Source organism: Lepisma saccharinum, chromosome 8 (assembly GCF_977018435.1).
Source record: "Lepisma saccharinum chromosome 8, izLepSacc3.1, whole genome shotgun sequence".
Classification (NCBI taxonomy): Eukaryota; Metazoa; Arthropoda; class Insecta; order Zygentoma; family Lepismatidae; genus Lepisma; species Lepisma saccharinum.
The window spans coordinates 77,302,651-77,328,152 of NC_139236.1; the positions used below are offsets into that span (position 1 = coordinate 77,302,651).

General features: G+C 43.9%; 1 protein-coding gene across 2 annotated transcripts in view; it reads left to right on the forward strand.

Annotated features, from left to right (window-relative positions):
* Nucleotides 1–25,502, forward strand: part of LOC145991168 (urea transporter 1-like) — a 102,735-nt gene that overhangs the window by 55,511 nt on the left and 21,722 nt on the right. The gene's annotated exons all lie outside the window — the stretch shown is intronic.

Consider the following 25,502-nt stretch of genomic DNA (forward strand, 5'->3'; position numbering starts at 1 on the left):
CGAACACTTGTTTATACTCTTAGAGTCAATTCCAAACAGGAGCCAATGAAAATGACACTGTCGCATTAGACAGACTGTCACAGTGTCATTTCCTGAGTTGCAGAAAATAGGGGACAGAATTCGGTTTTCTAGTTTCGTACTGTACAGGGTGTTCAGAAAATCCCTTTACCATTTTAATAAATCAGTATGTTTTAACTTGCAAAGTGTTCTGCCACTCTGAAAGGGCTTCTTTCAGGATTTACATAATATGATTAATAATGGCGAAACTACTGTAAAAGACTAACTGCTGTAAATGTATGCGGGCTCGGTGAATGAGCGCGTTAAGTCGTCGACTTCGAACTAGACGGGGCTATTATTTGCTTCCCATTTTGAAGGACTCAGTGGCGGGAACTATACCAAAATAAAGCTTTTGGCCTACACGTATCGCACTTGCGCAATGTGCACAACATTTGAAATGACCCTCGTATATCGGGTAGCACATTATAAAAAGGTAATGGTAAATCTACTCCTTGCACGATATGAAGGTGTATGTGGGAGGTTGGAGGAAGGGCCCCACATTCACAATCTCTACTATTTGTGGAGGTGATGTAGTCAGTAACACGCTCCAGTCGCCCAGGTACACTCTGCCTCGGGAATCTCTGGAGCAAACGAAACTAACTCTTTGTGCAGATAGTGACTCGAGAGGGCTCGGTCAGTGAACTGGGGAACTGAGTGCATAGGGGGAAAAATGTGGCTGCAGGTACCAGCCGTTTACACCAGCGCGCACTGATTTGTTCCACCCACTCGCTTTCTCCCCTTCTCTACCGTTATGCACGGCCTTGCTCCACAGATTCTTGAGACAGAGTGTAGAGGCCTGGGGAATCCCAGTAGTGCAATCAGCCCGTTTGACAAACCTCTTGTGGTGAGCTGAAGTGGTGAGCTCGCCTTAATGGATTTCTATCGTAAGGCATGAGCTCTATTTGATAGCGCAGTGTTGCTAGCTCCTTACTCGAAAAAATCACCAAGGTTTTTGGGGTAACCTAACCTAAAAACAAGGAGCTGGCAACCTTTTTCTCGCAGTGTTGCTAGCTCCTACCTATATTTTTTTTTTAGTTGACAAGGGGCTAGAGAGAGAGAGAGAGAAAAACTTATAGCTGGGAACAGTAATGAGCGAATGCGCCATATCGTAATTTTCCAACTCCCGGGGGGGGCCAATGTTTGTATATCGCGACTTTTGTAAACCTCTCTCTCTCTCGGGGGAACGACGTGCCACGCACGCACACACACACACACACACGCGCACGCACGCGCGCGCGCGCACGCGCGCATATGTATTGTAACACAAACAAACAAAATAATAATTGTTGTTTTTTAGGATGCCTGGCCCCTATAACCTCGCCAGGGTGCGTGGTGCCCAACCAAAAATGTAAAAGTTTTCTAATGGCTGCGGTTATAGATTACCGCACCTCTGTAGAGTTTCACGTGTTTTTTTTTTCCCCCAAACTTCCATGAAACCCTACAGAGGACCTCCGTAATGCATGCAACGTGTACTAACGACTCTAGTGTTATTTGATGTTGTGATATTTTTGGATATAGAGTTTTATTGTGAGATATAGATAAAAATAATTATGTTTATTATAATATTTTCTTGATGAAGATGGAGAATATGTGTGTGTTACAAATAAAGTTGCATGCTTATTTTTTTAGTGTGTGTGTATGTGTTTTTGATGTTTCGACAGCATCTGAAACGATAAAAAAAAATTTATTGTTAATTTTCACGTGTAAAAACAACAACAAATTTTTTTGTGCAAATTTTCTGATTGTCTCGTGCTATAGTGCAAAAAAGATATTGTAGCTGATAGCTAATGAAATTGATATTTGTAACTGATCTGAACTAGTGAAATTCGTATTGTGCCATTGTAACTGATTGTGCTAGTGCAGAAAATTTCTTATTGTGCAAGAAAAGATGTTAAAAAACTTGTTAAAACTGCTCTGTGACCCTCTCGTTCTTCACGTCGTAGGCGAAGGACTTCTCTGCAATCAGGATGACACTGCATAGGGTATCCTCGGGCAAGGCATCGTGGAACTCGCAGACGACCTTGATGTTGGTGCGATCGTTGACCACAACCTTCTTCCTCTTAGATGTATTGATGACGAACATCGGCCTGCGGATTTTGAACTCGCTGGGCGTGTAGTACATGTCCACGCTTCCCTCGGTCACGCGTTTGTAAGCCGTGTAAGCTTCGTAAAGTTTGAGGTAATCGTTTTTGGTCACGTCGAGGTTGTAATTCTCGCGCGGGAACACTTCGTTGCGTCCGTTCTTGAGATAAACGTTCTTGATCTTGCAGTCGTCGAATTTGCTGGAATCTTTTTCCTGATTGTTATCGCGCCCGGTCTGAAAAAGCACTACGACGAAATCTGGCATGTCGAACTGTATGTTGTTGAACTGCGTCGTCACGTCGAATTCCATGTGACTTCCCGACGCAACCTTCTGCACGCACTGGTAACCGTGAAAGTGAATCAGCACCTGCGGACTTTTCAAGATCTCCGCTTTGTACTTGAGGGCGTAGTTCGTTTCGTATTCCACCACCGGCATTCTCAATTCCATGCTCCGGATGACGCATTTTGCTGCTTCGGGTAAAGTGTTGGCTATCGGCGTGGTGCCGTCCGGACCCAAAGTAGCGTATCGCATCAGTGCATCGTTGTCGTTGGCTGCTCTTCGAAACGTGACTCTCAGTCCTCCCTTCCACATGATCTCCTTGTAGTCCGAGAAGAAACCAGGCAGCAGACGCATGGGAAAGAGCACCGTGTGACTTCTCGTCGATATTTTGGTCCCGGCTTCGAATCCCCCGGCCTGGTAGTACGCTGCGTCCGTTTTGGATAATTTCAACGTTCCCACTGCCGTCGACGTGATGCCTGGATAATCTATTCTGTCGATGACGGTGTTGTGTTTCCTCACCTCCACCTGCGAGAACAGGTGAGGCACGAAGTTGTCCACGAGTATCAAGTTTGCTGCTGCAGGAAACGCGTCTTCGCTTTCTTTCTTCACCACGTCGAATTGAAGGTAGAGGTCCGCTCTGTGAGGATGAACGAACCCGTCGCCTACGTCCACGTCGTATTCGATCTCCCTGTTCACCTCGTTCAGATTGGCAAACGTGCGACGGTTGGGAGGGAAAGATTGCAATTCGTAACTTTCGATTTGCTCCATTTTTTTTTCACTATGTATGTTATTTATTATACGTTGATCTCCACGATGGCAGTGGTCGTTGCACCTGCGAAATCCACCACGTCTCCTTTCTCGTTCGTCACCACCAACTCTATGTCGTCTATGCGGTTGCGACATACTGGAAAATAGATCGGCGAAGAGGGCGTGTAGATGATCGGTTCCATGAACTCGGAACTTGGTTTGAAAGTGGCTATGATTCCCGTCTGCTTATGACTTCCTAACAATCCGTCCGAAGATTTCGTGATCATACCTTCGGCCACGTTACAGTGTACGTTCAGAGTCTCTATGGCCAAGAATTTAGGAATGTTGGTTGCTACGTGCTTGATACCAGCTTCGAGTTTGGTGTTGTTCTCGAAACCTAAAAGTTCTCCCATGGTGCCCAGGTCCACGGTCTCCGTCGCGGATAGGATTTCCACTCTGTGCGTGACCGAATTTTGAGAAAGGTATGTGCCTTTGGGTAATTGAGCTTGCAAAGTGGAAAGATTGTATTGTCCTGGCGTGACGACGATGTGTTCGCTTCCGACGCTAATTTTGTTGTTGTGATGCGTAACATTAGGTATGAGGTACATGCTGTAGAATGCACGCAGAGCCACGGATTTAGGATAGACGATGTCGTCGTGCAGCGTGAGTTTCAAGATTGAAGATTCGCTCGTGAGATGGAACACACCCATCCTAGTGATGCTGTTTGAGGTTCCACAATGCTTTCTGGAAATCCTCGATCGTAGGGTTATTTATTTTAGAGAGAAACGCGAGCACGGAGAGGCAGAGATGACCGCAGTTCACGTCTCCGAAATTTTGAATGCGTTCGTCGTTGTAGTATATGGAGGTTTTGTTCGTTTTCAGATAATGAATTAAATTTGTAGGTGGAACACCTCCGAAAGAATCGAAAACGAATGCTTTATCATCATTTTTGTGGTAACATATCCAATGCGTGCCTGGATTTTCTTGACCGTCCAAGTTGACTACTCCGCATTCTCTTCTTTTGACGGTTGAAGGTAACGAGTCGGACATGAAAACTCCTCTGAAGTGTTTGATTTGTAACGGTTCGATCAGAGATTCAATGTCTCGGTTGGTGAGTGCTTCTGTTTCTTTTTTTTAAACTTCTTCATCACGCCCTTCCCCTTCTTCTCCATGGCCAGGTTGTGACGTTTCTGTTCTTCCAACTCGGCCTTGTTCTTCTTCGAGTCGATGACGGTTTTCGCGATGGCGGCACTTCCGCCGGCCAAACTTCCAACGGCCCCCAATGCTGCCAGGATGGCCGGGATGCTGAATATGAAACCTCCGATCTTTTGCTGTTTCCGCGAACGCTGCAATCTTTTCAATTGAGGTGTGCTGAGCAGCAATTTCATTCCGTGTCCTTTCGACAAGCAAGAACGTTTCTTCTCGCGTTGTTTCTTGGTGAGTAACCCATCGAGGGCACCTAGATTTTTTAGATTGGAGTATGGTATCTGGTACACGACACCCTTGGGCTTCATGTTGATGCTCTATGTGTTATTTTCACGGTATGTTATTTATATATATATTCTGAGATTTTTTTTGTGTAGTTTTTTTTACGGTATGTTATTTATATATTTTCAAGGCCTCGCAGTCGTTACACAAATTCTATTACGTGCTTCGTTTTCTTGCCAAGAAGTTCCTTTGTCCCCTTGTACACGATTCGAGTTTTGTTCTCGATTAAAATAGATAGCTTCTCGTCGGATAACATGTTAGCGTATCGATCTGGTAAAAATAGACTGTATTGTGCGTTGAGCAACAGGCGTACCTTGGGACCATACTGGGTAGAAACGATTGAACCGGAAGTTATCGTGTAAGGTTTGTCGACTTCCAATTCCTGAATTTTTACATACTCGACTGACAAATTTAGCATTTGTTTTAATGCTTGGAGATCGCTTATTTTTTCGGTCGTCATATCAAAGAAAAATTTCAAAGTGTTAGAGAGAAATTTAATTGCTTTTTTTTTTTTTTTTTCACGATGTGTGTTATTTATATATACCGAAGATTATTTTTTTTCACGATGTGTGTTATTTATATATCAAGTTTTTTTTTTTTTGGCACGTATATATATTATTATTTTTTTAACAGAGGAAGAAAGTTCGTGCTTCGGAAAACGCGAGGATATGCGTAGTGATATCATCCTTCTCCTGCATAGACTTGTACCAATCATCAGTATACTGTCTTCTTCCCTGCATCGCCTCGTACAGTTCGTCCGACCTATCGTCCAATTTTTGCCCTGCAGCCGAAAGCAGAATGTTGAGATCATCGCACCTCAGGCCGCTGATCTCCCGAAGAAGGTCCTTGAGAACCATTTCACAAGGGATGCGAAATTCCGGCATTGTTTTTGCCATGCTTACAAGTTTATTAACATCTCCGTTAACTACTTTCTTGAATATTTTAGATAGTAGCTCGGGTGGCAAATTAGTTATGTAATCCATGTTGTTTTTTTTTACTGTATGTTATTTATATACCCCACCCCAATTTTTGTTTCGTGTTCATGGCGATGGTGGTGCCTAGTGCGGCGACCCGTTCACCCAACGATGCGTCTCTACTCACGAACCTTTCGAAAGCTGCGTGCTCTAACTTTCTGTCTGCTTCGTGACGTGCATTCAGATCCGTCTGCGTGGTGTTGTAGGCGATGTCGTGATCTTTGCATGCGGCGTCCAACGGATTCACACCCTTGTCTCCTCTCTCCAATCTTTTCTCGAGTTTGGTACCCGGTCCGCAGTACTGGTAGCCAGGTAAATGCATCTCGAAAGGTAACTTGTTGATGATGTCGTTCACGAGTCCCTTTCCTTCGGCCACGTTCCAGAATTTCGGAGGCAGCGTGTTGATGATTTTGATCAGGTAACCTATGCCCTTGTCGTCGTTCACGATGAAGTTGGAAAGTTTCGTGCTGATCATGTCCACGATGCCAACCTTCTCGTTGTAGAAATTACGGTTGCCTGCATTCTCTTCGCCGGCTATCACCAACAATCGGTCCACGAGTTTCCTAACGTCGTCCACCCAAACGAATTCTTTGGGTAACGTGTTGTAACGTTTGACGCCGCTGCCTGTTTTGACCTGGTTCCAAATCGGTTTGATGAGATTCCTGTACTTCTCGCCGCTGCTCGATTTCACCCTATTCTGCGAGGCGTCGTTGTTCTGGTACAAGGCATCCGTCATGATCAGAATTTCCTTGTAACTCTGGTAATCTTCGTCGGTGTAATCTTTCGGCTGCTTTTTGGCAACGAGTTCCCACAGTCCCACCGTACCGGGATACCTATTCCAACTATCCTTGTCGCCTAAATTGACTTTAATGTCGTTGCCTTCGAAGGTCACCTTCGATTTCCCAATCTTCCACACCACACCGCCGCCTTCGCTGGTTTCCATGCTGGGATACAATCCGAACACTTCATCCTTGTCGAATTTCCCCGTGCTCAGGTAGTCTCGTGCCAAAGGCCCCAACTCGATTTTATCCGAAGACGACGACGTGCTGCCTATGGCTCGACGTCGTGCCGGTGCATCCTTCAGTTCGAACGGCGTCGAAGGAATGCTCGAAATGGGTGTGGGTACGGCGTAACTTTTAGCTGCGAGCGGTACGAGTTCATTAATCAAATTTTTATTTTGTTCCGTGACACTTTTAATTTCTTTACCTAGACTGCTGATGGCATCGATCACGGGTTGATCCTGACGTTTCTTCTCTTCGTAGAATCCGCGATTCTCGGATTTCCAACCTTTGAAGCGTTTCGCGAGGTATTTTCGCAACTTGAGATTTTCGTCTTCGATTTTTCGTTTCGTCATGACGTTATTTATATACGTCGTTTCTCACAACGTTGCAACGTTTAGAAAGTCGTTGATTTTGTTTCTGTATTTTCCATCGTTGGGTTTTCTCGTCATGTCGATCGTCACAAATCCGAAATCGTCACCGTTCCAGCAAGTAGAGCAGCCTTCCGAAAATTGATTGTAGTTCATGTCTCCGCCTACGTAGTCATCGTACGCGTGCTTGAGGTTGGTGTGATCTTGACGAAACAAACATATGAAATTGGCGTTGTCGCGCACTAACTGTTTTGGAATTTTGGAAAACGTTTGAGCTAGGTAAAAACAATCCATTCCTTTGTGACGACCTTGCGTGAAAAAGTTGCGAATTTCATTTTGATTTTCCAGGATGGCGTCGTCGAACACGACGACTGAATTTTCACGACAATCGTCGAGCGGTTTTATTTCCGAGGCGAACGTTGCAATGTCCAGACCATCGTACAGTTTTATCAGTTGCTGGTATTTGGATTGCTCCAAACTTTTCGAGAACACGTACAGGTGCCTGTTCTTCCAATTTAACCAATTCGGTGCGAGGAGAAAATTGTCCACGAGCAGTGTCGTTTTCCCACACCCCGAAGGACCTACGATCAGACAGCGGATGCTGTCGGGAAGCAACTCGCCGTTCTTTTTTTTTCTCGTTTGACTTTCCGGATCCGGTAGACGCTTCACCACGTTCCACGTACTCACAAGATCACTTCGTCCGCGTCGATCCAACTTTTTTCCGGAAGTCCCAGCCATTTGACAAACAGTTTGTCACCTTTCCTACGCAATACTTTCTCGATGAGGTACGTGTCGGGGTGTTTCGTTTTAGAGAGTTCCTTTTCGTAAAATCTTCCTTTCAAAATCTCGCCGCTACTATCTTTTATTATATACGTGTGTTGGTTTCCAGGTAGAACTCGAACCACCGTAAAAAGTTCCGTGCTCCAATTTTTTGTGAATCCCTTCTCGAAGGTGCGTTTGAATTTGCTGATCCTCACCTGGTCTCCAATTTTGTATTTAGCTTTTTTTGTCGTGGGAGTGTACTTTGGACAGTAAACGGTAGAAATTAAACGCTGCTCGTCGGATTTCGTAACGTCAACTGGCTTCATGCCTATTGTTCTGTGTACTGTATCATTATAGGTGTCGACGAGTTCCGGCAGGATGTCGACCCATTTGTAATTTCCCCGAAGAGTGAATCGTTTCCACATGTGTGTTTTCAAGGTTCGATTAAATCTTTCCACGATGCTGGCTTTGATGTGACTGAAGCTCGAATAATGTCGAATCTTGTGTTTTTGAATAAACTTTTGGAATACGGCGTTGTAAAATTCTTTACCGTTGTCCGTTTGCAGAAACCGTGGTCGTCTGCCACCGCTTTCGCGAAAAATTGTCTTGAATGCTTCCGTGACGCACGTTCCTGTTTTTGCCTTCAAAGGTAGAGCCCATGCGAATTTCGAAAACGTGTCTATGACGGTGAGAAGGTACTTGTTGCCCTTGTTCAATTTATGTACGTTTTTCAAATTGCCGCTACTCATCTCCACGAGGTCGCTTTGCCAGAGGTCGTCGATGCCCTTGGTTACCACAGCCAAACGTTCGTAGTTGCGGCGTGCAGGTTTATGCAATTCTTCGACGATGGCTTGCCTAGACATTTTTTGTTTAGAGATTACGTTTCAAGAGAAGCACAAGCGTGATAGGATTCAAAGAAGGTGGCACTTCGCTCGTGTTTTGAATGATCAGCTTATCGCCGGCACTCACGTCGAAAACGGTGAGATCTTCGTCTTCGTGTATTTCATATATGTTGCGCGTTTCGTTCCAACGCGCCAGAGGAATGTTTCCTGCTTTCTGGACACCACGATTCGATATCAAAGTCATGGTGGGAACGCTAGCTTTTCTACCGTGAGACCAGTACGAAAATTCGTTTATCTGAATCGTACCATCGAGGAGAAACTTGTAGTACGGATGATAAGGATGCAACATGTACAGTTTGTTACCTTCGACGAAGGTGGAGATTCTCTGTTGATTGGGTACGCTGTTGATTTCGATGGCTTGCAGAGAATGCAGTTTAGCGAATTTAGTGTCGACGCCGAGCAGATTACTGTGAACTTGTCCGAGTTTATTTTCGATGGGCAGCAAATGCTCGACTATGGTATCCGTTACGGTAGAAAACGACGGTTTGATTTTCACTTCCACGTTCAACTGCTTGTAGTTTTCGTTGAGTTCTTGCAACTTGGCACCGAAAGAGGCCAGCGTCGATTCCTGCGTTGATTCCAGCACTCCAACTTGATCTCTGATGTTGACGACAATGTTCTGAAGGTTCTCGATTTGATTCAATTTCGAGCTCTTCTCGGTAAGATCGTTCACGATGATTCGCATCTCTGTAAACTGCGTGTGAAGGTCGGCGACGCTCTGCGAAGTGGGCAGCGTCGACACCAGCGAAGCAAGTTCGTCTCGAATCTGTTCCACGTTCGCCGTTTCCGTTTCTAGTCGTTTCAGCATTCGAGATATGTTTCTTTTCAAAACGTGCAATTCTTTGGAGGTGGGGAGATTGGCCACCCTACTCTCGAGATCGCTCAATGAACTTTTGATGTCGCTCGAATCGGATAGTGCCGTCACCGCCGTTTTCAATTTTTCCAAATCTTCGCTCGAAGGTACGCTCGTCCGTAACGATTCCAAGTCACCCTGTATGTTGTCGAGTACGTGATGAAAATGAGCGAGATTCGTTTCGACGTTCAAATTTTCTAAATATTCGATCTTCTGCTGAACCGTGCTCAACGTGTCTTGAATGCTCGTCAACGCTCTCGCTTCAGCGTGAATATTTTTAATTTCTTCGTTGATCAATTCCAGAGACGCCTGAAGCGTAGCGATGGTGGTTTGAATGTGTTCGAAATCTTGATAGGCCTCCAATTGAATTTTTATGTTCGCGACGCTTTTACCGATGACCTGCAGTTCGTCCGACGATGGTAGGTTCGTCATTGTATCTTCCAAAGTCTGCAACTTGGATTTAATTTCTTCCAACGTGCTGGTGAATTCTTCTTGTAATTTGGAAACGACGACGTGCAAGCGTTCTGCGTCTATATCGTTCACCACGGTTTGAAGTTCGGAGAAATTCTTTTCTATTGCGGAAGTTCGTTCTTCGATTTCGAGTTTCAGTTTTTCCAAATCTTCATTTTTCGATTGAAATTGCTGTAATTTGGCCAAATCATTTTGAAGCGAATCCACGCTCAACTGTATATTTTGAACGCTGTCGTAAGAAGGTACGTCTACATAATTTTTTATGAGCGTTTTCAGTTCGGAATCGATTTTCAGAATGGGGTCGAGACATTGCGTTTGGAGCGTGGCGATTTCCGACTCTAAACTTTTGTTTAAGGTCTCCTGCAAAGCAATCAAATCGGTCCTCAACTTCTTAACTCGAATGTCCAACATGAGAATCTCTTCTGCGTGGTCTACACGCTTGGTGTTGCCGAAAATGTCGTTAGGCATTTTGTTAACGGTTATTTATAATAGGATAGACGATTCGTAATTCTACGAAGAGAGGAATGAGTTTGTCGTAATCTCCGAGAAGTTCCATGTAAAGATAATCTCCTGCAGAAACATCGTACGTAATGTTAGAAAGCATCTTGTCGTGCTTGATTCGAAAAATATTCTTGCCGGTAGAAATTTTGATTTCGCCTGCATTTTCCGGATTCACGGTGATTTGAAGTTTCCCGTCGATCGGAATTTCGTAGAAATGTAAATTGTTATTAAAAACATAAAACATCTTGCCCACATCGTCATTCAGTTTCGTCCAAATGCTGTTGAGATGAATGATCAACAGACCGTTGAGTTTAGGTAACACGGAAGGTAAGACTTCATGATCTGGTATGGTTTCCATAATGATCTGTTTTTTGAAACCGAACAAATTCATAGGCATGCTGGTTATTTAAGAATACGGTCATAGTTTTTTGTAATGACAGTCAAAGTGTTTTTTTTTCTTTTGTTTTGTTTTTATGAATCTTCTGTTGAAGATGGACATATGTTGCAGGTTTTGCTTTCTGCTAAGCGATAGTGCCCCCACGGCAATGTGTGAATACCACACTCGAGAACGCACCTCTTGTCGTCGTTGGGATCCAGGGCAATTTTTCTAACTTTGTTTGTGGTGATGATATGGCCGACGCTCTGGATGCGCTGTTCTTCTCTTAGAACCGACGACCTGGTCTTGAGGCAATCGACAAAGTCCTCGAATGCGAGATGCTCCCGAACCACCTGTCTGCCGACACCCTTGGCCTTCTTGGTAACGCTGCCCTCGGCTTTGATGGCATAGGCCTTGGCGCGAAGACCTGCAAACTCGAGAATTACATCACCGTCCTTCTCGTCTTTGAGTTTGCCAGGCACTTTTTTGTTTCGGGGCAGGATGCCGTACTGGTTCGGCTGGGGATAGCCCGAGGTGTCGAAGAGGTCAACCAAAGATGGAACCGTGGCCATATCCTTGTACGCGTCGGCTGTGCGAACGTGGTACACTAAGCTGTCCGTGTCCGTGTAGAGTAGGCTAATATTGTCGTTATAGTGCTGGCGTAGTATCCCATAATATGTTTGAAACATGTGCAGCTTGCTCAGGTCTAATACTGAGGCACCAACATAAATTGGCTTGTCGAGTTTTACCTCACTCTTCCTCATATGCACCAGAGCAAGCTGTTCGTTATAAATAGTCCTCGATTTGAATAACGGGTTCGCTACGAGCCTGCGACATTGTGCTTTCCTCGTTACCAATTTTATGTCCATGCGATTCCGCACATTCTCCATAGTTTTGCCAAACACCGCATTGTTCATAAGCTTGAAGAAATCCTTATCAAGCTCGGACGTGGCTGCAGTGCGGTGTTTGGTGTTGACTTCAATATATGGCTTCAACCATGGAGAATGCTCGAACTTGAGGATGCGATGAACTGCGCGGACGGTAACCCCTTGCTTCATCAACCACCGGAGATTCTGGTAGTGTAGGACATAACGCTCTTTGGACTCGAAGTCCATGACGAGCTTCTTCTGGTTGGAATCGGGTGGACACTTGAACTCGGGTGCAGGGGGAAGATCGCAGAACAAATCCTGCAGCTTCTCGGAGAACTCAAGGTCCACCTCGGCGAAGAACCCATGTTCCGAATCGTCGAAGCTTTCGACGTCGAAGTTGGAAGGGTCAGCCCACTCGAAGCCTCTAAAGGGGAGTGGCTGCATCATGGAGTGTCCGTAGAGGTTATTGACGTCCGTGTACATGATGTAGCTGGACGGTTGTGAGGGGTCGCATCCGGTGGCCATGTGGTGATTGTTGGCGCGCGAGTGTCGCTGCGACACCTGGACCATTCCACCCCGCACGGCACGTTCCACAAACAGCATCATGTCCACGTCCGAAAGAAGCTCCAGCTCGATCTTCGTCACCAGAAACATGGCCGACCATGCCAGTCCGGGGAGACTGTAGAAGTATGCAGGGTCCAGCTTGTAGATCTTCATTGCGGTCGCACGGAACGTCTGGAACACGTCGGCAAGGAGCGTCACGTCAAGTCTGAGGTAGGCGTCGTGGTAGTCCCCGAGAGTTCGACAGCCCAGCTCGCGCCACATGGACTGGGCGTGGTGATATTCCTCGTCGGTGATGTTCGAGCCTCGCAGCTTGCTGTAGAACTTCGCTCGAGGAGGTAGCGACGTCTCCGCGAACTTGGAAGGGTCTGTGATGTATTCGTAGGGATAGACCCCCTTACGCTTGAAGAGACCTGCGTCCAAGTTCGGAAAGTTTCCGGAGGTAATAAGCATTTGCTCGTCGCTAAGCTTCCCTGCGAGAGCATCGAGGCTGGCCGGGAGGAACCTCAGGGAGTCGAGGAAGCGAAGCTCGACGGTAGAGTGTGATCCTGGGATTCGCACCCACTTGCTCAAGCTAATGTAACGCTCCTCGTTCTGCGCCAGGACGTTGATTCGCATGTCGTCGTACCCAAGATGCTTGACGAGGTGGTGGAAGTCGTATCCCGAGCCATTGTGAAAAAACACAGGGATAAATCGCGGGTCCCGGGCCATGAGGTTGCATCCGTTGCACCAAGGGCCAACATACCTACCGTCAAAGTGATCATGGTGTTGGACTTTACGGTTGTTGGCGGTGTACTCCTTGACGCAGACAGGGCAAGCGATGGCCTCGTCGTGTCTACGCTGATCGTCGGGGGACAGTGGGAGTATAGATTTGGGGGCCAACAGTACCTTCCCTATCTCGTTGGCCTCGACAACCATCCTCTCGAGGAAGTGTTTGGCTGCGTCGGGACCGCGATACACGTAGGGCTCGGGGGCAATGTGCTGGTCACGTCGCACCACAACGTATGCATAACTCGAAGCCTCGTGGAGTTGGTAAGGGGTGGTGGAAGAAACTTCAGGGTCGGGATCGCAAGTAGACAGGGGTTTGAGGAAGGCCTCGAAATCCGCGATGATGATAGCGGGATGCTCCACCATGGCACCGTGCATGTGGAAACGCTCCACGGTGCCAGGTTTGGGCAAGACTGCCACACCCGGCTCGTTGGCATTGCAGTAGATCTTGTGGCTGGCAAGCTTCTCTGCAGCGATGTTGGAGCCTCGAACATGTTGGTAATTGTGTTGATCCCGTCCGTCGAACATTGACAAGCACCTGCGACACACCTCGACGTGGTGACTATCACTGCTCCGCTGGCTCGAAACAAGTCTAGAGAGCGAGCGAATAAGAGTGTAGTGGTGATGGGTCTCGTCCTTGATAAGTAGGAGATGGATTTCCTGCGCACCATCAACGTTTACGTCGCTCACCCGGATGGGGTACACCACATTTTCGTCAGTGAGACCGTAAACGTTGATGGCCAACCGAGGGTTGTGTGTACGAGCCTCGAACTTTCGAATGTCCGGGACCTCTACGGGATAGTCGATCCCAACCATCGCATCTTCCAGCTCTGACTCGTAGGGTAGGTAGTGGTTAACTCGGCGTGGTTGGTTTTTCCAGTGGACAGGGTGCAACGCTGCAAGCACCGACCAGAGAAAGCACTTGGCGTCACTGTTCTGAATGTTCAGGACAGCCTTCTTTGCCACAATGGTAGGTGGTAAGGGGACGTAGCTGGAGGCGGAGAGAGGTATGAACTTACAAAGTTTGACGCACAGTTCGTGAGGCTCGCCACACAGCGAACCCCCCGAGCCTTTAGCTTGATGTTCTTCTTGTTTTGCCACCAGCTCATCGGTAAACTGGTTGTAGATAACCTCGAGGTTGTCGACATCCGCCAGATGCAGCGTCTTCGCCTTGGTGTTGTGGCAGAAGCTGTAAATTTCGTCAGACGGCTTCTTGTACTGGCAACGTAGCGATGCGTAGAATTTGGTGGAGTGCGTAGCCAGTGCATCGCCGAGGATGGAAATAATCTCTGCTCGCTTCTCCTCCAAAAAGCTACGCACGTCGCATGAGCCCTCCGAAGTGATGACAAAATCTTCTAACAACCGCTCGAAAGCAGTCTGGCTCGCTTTCGCCACAGGCTTGACGCGTTTGGCGGATGGTAGCGAGTCGGCTTCCGCTTTCCTCTTGGTCGAGCTGGTCGACGGTTGGGGAACAGGTGCTCCGACAACAACTTTGCATGATGTTATATGCCTCTTCAAATTATTAATGGTAATAGGTATACCGCACCTGGGACATGGTTTTTTAGCGGTTACACGCTTACCAGGTGTGCAGGTACGACAATGTCTTGCAAAATGTGCGCTTGATATGGTTATCTTGCACACAGGGCAACTTTTCTCAGATTGCATTTTGTTGAAAATATTTGTGGGGTATGTTATTATATATATATATAGTGGAGTGCTACAAAATAAATACTGTGCAATAATTCACAATAGTGTTGGGTTTGGTGGGAGTGTGCTATTTATGCTACTTCTTGCTTCTTAATAAATCCTGTAAATAATTGAAAAAAAATAATTAAGCTTGTGTATAGAAAACACAAAAATATTATGTGTGCATAATTCTACCAAACAATCTTTTTTTTTTCTAACCCTCAGCCCTTTTGGCGTATGAAGTATAAATTATAATTTCAGAAAACATAGTTATTTTCCGCTCGCCATTTTAAAAATCAAACCATAAGCATTATTTATGTTTATAGTATTCGTCGAGCGATAGCAGATAGAGCAAGAATCGTTTTCCTACAACCCATAGTTGATGAATTACAAAACATCTTAGAAATTACATCTTGAAATTTTAATCCAAAATAACTCGAAAACAGCAGGCAGTAGTCATCATCCCTCCAATAAGTTGTAGAGTACTTCTAATTTTGTATCGACTGCTATTAAAATTTTCGAATTAGGGCAAAAACTAAGCCAGCAAATCAAGTTTCTTAAAAAAATAAAAAATTGTCTGTATTTCCGAAACTTGAGGGGGTAGAATCGATTTTATTTGCTAGTCGAATAGTTCTCGTCGAATCCTATCCAACAAACCTAAAATCATCATCCTAGCTCAATTAGGAGCCGAGAAAATCAATGTCTTGGAAAACGTCTTAAGATTTTTGTCTTAAGAAAATTTTCTTGACAGACCGGAAGTAACATCTTGAGATACCGGAAGTCGACTTTCTTAAAGATTGAGATATTTGTCTCAAGACGTTTTCCAAGACATTGATTTTCTCGGCTCCTATGGGGCCTAGAACCATGTAACTTTGGTCTATGTATATACCAGCACTTGCCCGACCCTGTGGCCGAGTGGTTAGCACATCGCGCTGCGACACCAAGGGTCCCAGGTTCGAATCCTGGTCGGGCTTGGTTGTTTGTGAATGTCCATTTCATCACTCATCCCCAATCTTCGCAAATTAGCCAAGAGGTACAAAACGTAAAATAAAATAAACTAAATCAATCATTAAGTTCCGTGTTGCAATCATGAAATTAAATTTTAATTAACTTTTTTTATCCATCTCTCTCTCAAATCTATATAGCCTGTTCATATTTGGCATGTCAGCCATTTTGTTTACGTAGCAAAAAAAAATCTCAATACTCGTTGTAGCCATAAGTATAATTGGATATAATTGCCGGATTTTATTTAATTTTAGGTTTAAAATCAATAAGCGCGCATAAAAAAAAAACTAAATATTTTAAATAAATAAGATTCGAATAACTATGTACTTCCACTAGCCTTTGCGATGGCGCAGCGGTAGGCTTGTATTCAAGGGTTCGGTACCCGTACAAGTGGTTCTTAAAACTGTAGGTCCAGTCCCGATTAGCCTTACTGTACATAAAATAGACTTAAAACATCAAATCAATCAGTACTTCCACTAGCCTCTGCATTAGCACAGCGATAGCCTTGTAATCAGGGGTTCGATACCCGGTGGGGACATAAGTGGTTCTTAAAACTGTAGGTCCAGTCCAGATTAGTTTTACTGTGCATAAAATGGACTTAAAACATCAAATCAATCAGTACTTCCAATAGTCTTTGTGTTAGCACAGCGAAAGTCTTGTAATCAAGAATTCGATACCCGGTGGGGACATAAGTGGTTCTTGAAACTGTAGGTCCAGTCCAGATTAGTTTTACTGTGCATAAAATGGACTTAAAACATCAAATCAATCAGTACTTCCAATAGTCTTTGTGTTAGCACAGCGAAAGTCTTGTAATCAAGAATTCGATACCCGGTGGGGGTATAAGTGGTTTTTAAAACTGTAGGTCCAGTCCAGATTAGCCTTACTGTGTATAAAATAGACTAAGCAAGCTAAGAAACAAAGTTACTTACTTTTAGAAATTCTGTAGAAATGTTCTTCACTAACACTGAAAATAAAACACAACTTTCTACACCAGCGCTTTAAGTTTTATACGGTTTTCTAATAACGTCAAAAATGATATGTTAGCCAACGCAACGTGGACCAATAGAAATCCAAGAACCAAATTCTCTAGAACATTCTCCCCCCCTACATTTCTGCCACATCATTTTACGTGTTGTGTTCGAAAATTCACAAGTTAATGCATCGTATCATTGTTACCTATGCTGTTAACTGGCTATGAAATAAATAACCGGAAAATTTATTGTATTTTTTCTCTGCCACCAAGCATACGGCAGATGGCAATCTGTGACGCACGCAATAACTATCAAGGCTATGAAATAAATAACCGGAAAATTCATTGTATTTTTTCTCTGCCACCAAACATACGTATTTGTTGAATTTGCGTTATTGCGTCAACATTATTATTGTTAGCTTTTAAAAAAACAGGAAGTACATCCGTCACTGTGAATAGCCAGAAATGCTGCCCCTCCCAGTCATCCATCTCTCTTACAATAGCATGTGTGTTGGCAACTCTTTCTAGTTGACGGGAGATACTTTCCGTATAAAATACAGAGAGGGAAAAAGAACGAAATTGTCGTTTTTCTAGATATCCACAGGCAAAAGCATAATATTTTTTCAAATACAATATGACAGTCGCTTTTCGATACCGAAAAACTAAATACAATATATATATTTACAATATTAATATTTATTTAACAATATCTACCTACGAATTTGCCTCGAACGAAAACATGTCATAGAAAAACATTTTTCCAGCCGTAAATTCAAAAATTTTGGTCGCGCGTGCGCGCGCGCGCGTGCGTGCGCGTGTGTGTGTGTGTGTGTGCGTGCGTGGCACGTCGTTCCCCCGAGAGAGAGAGAGGTTTACAAAAGTCGCGATATACAAACATTGGCCCCCCGGGAGTTGGAAAATTACGATATGGCGCATTCGCTCATTACTGTTCCCAGCTATAAGTTTTTCTCTCTCTCTCTCTAGCCCCTTGTCAACTAAAAAAAAATATAGGTAGGAGCTAGCAACACTGCGAGAAAAAGGTTGCCAGCTCCTTGTTTTTAGGTTAGGTTACCCCAAAAACCTTGGTGATTTTTTCGAGTAAGGAGCTAGCAACACTGCGCTATCAAATAGAGCTCATGCCTTACGATAGAAATCCATTAAGGCGAGCTCACCACTTCAGCTCACCACAAGAGGTTTGTCAAACGGGCTGATTGCACTACTAATCCCATAGCCCCTCCAAGCAGACATTGCTAAAAAAAATTCCCACCTTAGATCACCGACCCGAGGAATCAAACCCGGGTCTCTCGAGTGACTCATACAAAAAGCAATTAAGTTCTTTGTTGGGAAAATTTTAGCTTGACCTGCACCACAGCTAATCTATCCTCTCTCCCATATGTGTACAAAGGCACTAAAGTCGTGTAATTGAATACAATTTTACGGTGCACATAAAACAGGTACGAATCTCTTTCAAGGCTTTTAGACGAGTTGCAGCTACGTCACTTGTTTTTCGAACCATGACCAAAAGTGAATAATGGGCGGAAACTGCAACAAGCCTGGGGCTAAGACTCCTACTGGGTGCGTTCAGAAAGTCGTCGAGATTTTAAAGATCGATAAGGCGTTCCTGAAGTCGTTTCCCGTCAAACTCGATTCTCCCACGATTTACATGTGAGAATTGCAGGCCGCGCGCGAAATGAAACTCTTTGCTTCGAGGGTGCTGCCATCTAGAATTAGGACTGAAACAAGTTATGATGTGAACGTATGATTGATTACTAACACCGACGTGTCTTATTTATATCACTGCCTGCCTCGCTATACTAGTTGCGAAACTGTTTACATTTAAACAGTAAACGCCCTACGGATTCAGATATCCGAAGTTCACTAAAACCTAAATGCTGTTCCTTAACCTGAATTCAGGTTAGTAGTGACACTTTTATCTTCAACATCTCGCCAGAAGTTTTCGTAAAGGGGGCTGGGGGTCAGGTCCTTAATTATAACTTGAATAGTAGCAATTATAACAATAATATTAAGTTGTTAATTTTTTTAATTAATAAAAATAAACCAATTTTATTCTAACTTTATTGCTACCTATATCCTTGGGGAGAGACTTATATACTCTATACACCAGATAAGTAAATATCTAGCACAACTGTTTTTCACTATTTCTCTTACATTTAATTAGTGAATTGAAATACACACTTATTCTATTTTGCTACTAACTTTTACACACAAGACTAAGGGGGCCTCCCCGACGGCGCAGTGGTAGCGTCGTCGCCTTGTAATGAAGGGGTCCCGGGTTCGATACCCGGTGGAGGCACATAGTGGTTCGAATCAGACTTTAAACTGTAGGTCCAGTCCCGATTAGCCTTACTGTGCATAAAGTGAACTTAAAACACCAACTCAATGAATCAATCAAAGTAAGGGAGAAATTTTAATCACAAAGTTAAGTTTATGTTGATCAAATTTACGGAACCATTTATTCCTTGGATTAAATGCTAGAATATGAAAACCATCTGGTTCCTGAATTTTACAGTAAATATTTTCGATCTAACGCATTTTTCTTTAGTTATTATTTTCGAGCTAACGCAATTTTCTTTAGTTATTATTTTCGATCTCACGCATTTTACTTTAGTTATTATTTTCGATCTAAAGCATTTTCTTTAGTTATTATTTCCGATCTAACGCATTTTTCTTTAGTTATTATTTTCGATCTAACGAATTTTTCTTTAGTTATTATTTTCGATCTAACGCATTTTTCTTTAGTTATTATTTTCGAATACTAACTGAACGTTAATTCTGTAATTAACATAAAAAATAACAAGCTTTCTGCCTTCTTGTAACTTGACATGACAAGGGTCTCTGATTCGACTCCCGGCCTGGGCATGCTTTGTGAGGGTCTCCTCATCAATTTCATCAATCTCATCTTCATCGGCGCGATTAGCCAATAGTGGCAGAAAAGCGACATATAGTACAGCTCCGGGAATGGTTAGGATATTGTGGTACTAGTTACTTCACTTGATCAGCCTTCTTCTTAAAACCACGCTTTTGGATGCTAATTGCTTCTGCCGAAGTTGTTGGGGCATGACTTCCCTTCATGCTTCAGTTCACCCTGCTTTTCAGTGGTGAAGATGCGTGTGATACATAACAATTGCTATTTAAAAGGGATGAAACGGAAGCTGCACGATACAATTTCAGCAAGGAAGCTGCAGCTTAGAAGCGAAGGAAGGATTGTTCTGCAATGATGGAGGACTCAGTAAACGAGGTATGTACGAGAGTTTTGAGTGTGAACTCGCACTAGGAAAGCTACGTCCCAAAATTCTGTTAGGGTTTGTTCTCTGTGGAGATTTCTAGCAGCAGCTGAAACAGACATAAAATATTCCTCCGAAGTGAGAACTCTTGAAGGTTTTTTTCTAAGAACTTGTTTTATTGGCCCAAGTGATAACCCGCACCAGAACGGAAGTACCGTTTCGCCCAGAGGGAATTTTTAAAAGATGGTTTGAATGTGAAGGGAAATGTGAAAGTAAAAAGCCAAATAATCAGGTGTGGCTTCGCATTGTGTGTGTAAAGGGAATAGTGAAAAAACATGAAGAAACAAACAGCAAAAGATCCATCCAATGACGCCTATTTCAAAATTTTACAGGTAAGTGCAGAGGCGTCTCGTGAACGCATGCGGTGCATGCTGCGCATGCGTCAATTGTGGGAAAAAGGACAGCTCGCTCTGCGACGACATTCATGAGCATTTCTACATTCTAATTTCTTCATATAGGATAAGTATTTACTTTACACGAGAGCGCTCAACTAAGCTTATATTATATTTCTTGGATCTGAAGTGAGAGAAAGTAATAATTCTTTTCCCACAATTGACGCATGCGCAGCATGCGTTCACGAGACGCCTCTGGTAAGATGTAGTTTTTACACAACACAACATAATTACATTTAAAATCAACCTAACCTTATGTACATGTATCTATATTTCTGTTATTAATGCATTAAACAATGCGACACCCAATGCAAAGCCACACCTGATTATTTGCATTTTTACTTTCACATTTCCCTTCACATTCAAATCATCTTATAAAAATTCCCTATAGCCCGACCCTGTGGCCGAGCGGTTAGCACATCGCGCTGCGACGCCAAGGGTCCCGGGTTCGAATCCCGGTCGGGCTTGGTTGTTTGTGAATGTCCATTCATCAATTTCATCCTTTCATCACTCATCCTCATCTTCGCAAATTAGCCAAGAGGCACAAAACGCGAAGTAAAATAAACTAAATCAATCAAAAATAAAAATTCCCTCTGGGCGAAACGGTACTTCCGTTCTGGCGCGTGTTATCACTTCGGTCAATCAAACATGTTTTTCGGTACTAGGGGAATGGGCGAAACGGTGAAAGGAACAACTACGAACCAAATGAAGCTCAGCGATAAGTGTGAAGGGAGCAGCCATGAGCAGAGTTAGGATTTTTAGGGGAAAATTTCATTGGGAAAATGGAAGGGAAAAGGTGCTAAAATAAGACCCAAAAAGGGACAAAAAAGGTGCCGAATGGGACCAAAAAAAAGGTGCTGATAATTATACTACTTATTAAAACTTTCCCTCCTATTTTATTAGTCTAAGTTATTCACTCGAAGCTGTGTACACATCATACACATAGGTTGTGTTACAGTTATTCACCAGTCAGGGAAAAACACAAAGCTGTTGTACCTTACAACATTAAGCATTTCTAAATTTTTAAAAGTGAGTTTGTTTCTTTTCGGAGATAAAATATCTTTATATAAGCTGAAGCTTCTCTCTACATCCACAGAAACAAGTGGGGCAAACTTAGTATTCACTCGGAATGGCAACTCTGTGGAAGTGGCAAATTCCACAACATCCGGATTCTTGTCAAGACTAGCCTCAAGTTTGTCTCTGGCAAAACCATCTAACTGCCCCCTCACAGTAGTAAAGATATCCCATTGTTTTTCCTTTTCGACGCCTTGTTCTTCTAAGCTTTTGATGGCTGTCGACAGGTACGTACTTGTAGGAATGTACACAGAATGGTTCTTTTTGCAAATCATCTATCTTGTCTGGGAGGAGAAGTTGCTGTGATTTGGGAATTGCACCTGCGTCGGTTGAATCCAGGGAAAGCACAAACTCGTTAATTTTTTCAAAATTTTCACACAGAAATGCAGCACACTAAATCCATGATCCCCAGCGAGTAATGATGGGGAAATGTGGCAGGGGCAGGCAGGTTGTTTCTCTGTAGGCAAGAATGCGACTCGGGGCCTAAGAATTATTTTCTTTAGATCAGATATGAACTCATTTACAATGTTATATTCGTTCTTAATAGATTCAGAAACCCTGTGAAGGGCATGAGCCAAACAGGTTACATGCTTTAACTTAGGGAACAACGGCTTCAATTGGTTAAATGCCGAAAGCATGTAGGGAGCCTGCTCAGTAACTACAACTACTACTTTTTCGAACTGAATTCCACCGGGCCACAGTTTTTGACAGAAATCCATAAATGACTGCATCATTGTACTGGCATTGGTTTTCTGCAACTCATACATGTCTAGTAACATGGGCTTAACTTCCTCACCTGTCTGAGGACAAACCAAAATGTTCAAAACATATTGTTGCATTGAGTCTGTCGTCTCATCCAGAATGACACCTATATCGCAATCTGGCACTTTCACCTTAATTTTACGAACAGTTTCTTCATACACAGGTTCAATATAGTTTTTCCTTAATGTACTCTCATCCGGCACTGACAACCGTGTATACTTTTCAAGGAACCCTTTCAAGGCCAGATGGTTCACCTTGTTGAGTGGAATCCCCGCCTGTGTAAAAGATGCACGCAAGTCAACATTAAATTCCTTTAAATTTTGGTTCTTGGAAAAACACAGCTCAAATGCATTGCGTAAGAGAGGCTGCCGAGATTTACTTCCTTGCAGATTCATGTTCTTTCGATGCTTAGAGCTGGAAATATGTTGCTGGATGCGATCTCTCTGGTGTTTTTAATCTAATGTGATTCCAGTTTCACAAACCGTGCATCGAATAACAGTTCCATCACTTTCTATGAACTCGTGCTTAAATTCTTGAGCCAGACTGAGAAATCGGGATCTGGGCACTTTCGGCATGGTAAAGTACATGCACTAACAGGATCTAACAGAGTGAAAAAGCAGGTAAGGAACTTACATCCACAAACAATATCTGTCCACTGCGCACACATGAAACGTGAAACCCACCACTTCAGAAACACATTGTTGCTTCACTGCTTCCAAGACCAAACTGCGTTTCCTTCTTCCTTCTATCTTAAAAAAAATAACGGCGATCTGGTGTATATCAGTAGCGGTCTTTCCATTGTTGATTTCAAATAGGCAACAATCAAGCACAGTTTAAATACATTTAATTTCAGTTAACAATGTGAAAAGATCTTAAAGAGAAAAGTGTCACGAAAAAAGAAAAGAAAAATTCAATGATTTGCTGAGGAAGTATATTTAACACCAGTAAAAGGACACAAAAAGGGGAGGAAAAGCGATTAAGAACACAAAAAAGGGGGAAAATAGATAAATGTCCCAGAAAAGGGAGGGAAGGGGAAAGGTTATCAAAAAAGGGGAAAAAAGGTGCTGGAAAATTAGCTCCATTCTCACGTTGAGGCAACATTTCACACACTGAGTCCTTCCAGAGAGGTCTCACTTTCACTACGAAAAAAAGGTGCGCACCTAAAAATCCTAACTCTGGCCATGAGATTAAACGCGAGAATAAATTCTTCTTCTCCATCCCCTTCTGTCATTAAGCGTGTAGTTCCATCATCCACTTCCTGTACACTTTCCGGTCCAAAGCTAGTTTTCGGACTTCCAGCATTGTTTTCCCTTTCTTCTTTCCTATCTTTTCCACATACTCTTCCCATTGAACCCTTGGTCGTCCTCTCCCTCTCTGGCCTTATGGTCTGGCCTCCATCACATGTCTAGGGACGACGGGTGTAACGGGTGACCTTCCACGTAGTACACCCAGTTGTCAACCTCACTTCCAAGTAGTACGATAATTGTCAACCTCACTTCCACGTAGTACACCAATTGTCAACCTCACTTCCACGTAGTACACCCAGTTGTCAACCTCACTTCCACGTAGTACACCAATTGTCAACCTCACTTCCACGTAGTACACCCAGTTGTCAACCTCACTTCCAAGTAGTACGCCAATTGTCAACCCCACTTCCACGTAGTACACGACTTGTCAACCTCACTTCCACGTAGTACACCCAATTGTCAGCCTCACTTCCACGTAGTACACCCAGTTGTCAACCTCACTTCCACGTAGTACACCCAATTGTCAACCTCACTTCCACGTAGTACACCCAGTTGTCAACCTCACTTCCAAGTAGTACGCCAATTGTCAACCTCACTTCCACGTAGTACACCAATTGTCAACCTCACTTCCACGTAGTACACCCAATTGTCAACCTCACTTCCACATAGTACACCAATTGTCAACCTCACTTACAAGTTGTACACCAATTGTCAACCTCACTTCCAAGTAGTACACCAATTGTCAACCTCACTTCCACGTAGTACACCCACTTGTCAACCTCACTTCCACGTAGTACACCCAATTGTCAACCTCACTTCCAAGTAGTACACCAATTGTCAACCTCACTTGCACCTAGTACACCCAGTTGTCAATCTCACTTCCACGTAGTACACCCAGTTGTCAACCTCACTTCCACGTAAGGTAAGGTAAGGTAAAGTGCGCCCCTGTGCATAGCACCACGCCATGAAGGCGTATAGGGGGTGTGGGGGTAACGCCCCACACTTTCTTGATCCGGTCGTGAGTGGGGGTGATGTGATCAGCATCACGCCCCTGACCGCCTTTACCCCCCAGGGTTTCCCCCAGGTACCCATGTTATTCGACGCTGGGTGGGCGCCGGGGCCGCTTTCACCGTTAGAAAAGTTCCCGGATTTGAACCGGCCGGGGATCGAACCCGGGACCTTTAGCATGGTAGTCAGACGCGTTACCGACTGAGCCACCGCGGCCAACCAAGTACACCCAATTGTCAACCTCACTTCCACGTAGTATAACCTCGACTGCTTTGTGCAGACTAACGAGGCTCTGGCGTCTGGCCCTATGGCCAATATAATTCTGTGTATTGTCCTGTTTTTTGTCCTTATGTGTGCTGAGTGCCCCTTTACAGCCTAAGCTTTTAACCGAAGTCAGAATATTTTAATATTTTTGTTGTATGACATTACAGTTACGTTAAGGGACTAGACCCCGTATAACGTGATGGGTGCGAAACAGCCTTAGTGCTGACGCACCGAAAATTTTATATTCAAATTCAAATTTGTAGGGAGGAATCACATATCGTTGCAGTTCCAGTATGTACGGGCTTATTGGGAGTGAAGAGTTAAAATGCCACCAGGTCCATTATTGCAATGAATTTTTTTCTTTTACTTTATTCAAAATCACACAAATAATGAATCACTATGAAGATGTCTTCTTTGCATCATTTTGAGTAATTTTACGCATGTGTTAGTCCATATTTAGCGAAGTTTTAGTCCATATGTATGTACAGTCACGGACACTACTAGGTTGTAACGAATCCATTGAAAGTTAATGAGATTGTTACAACCCAGAACTGCTTGTGACTCTACATATCAATCCCAGCCCTGGTTATAATGCATGGCGTTCAAAACTCAACGTTAGATAGAGCTGATTTCTGTAACAGCTGTGCCTCGGCGCTCTGTAGCGATTTTTCTATCGAACGGATTAGCAACACTGCTTCTCGCATTGTGCAGCGCCGATCGCGGCAGAAA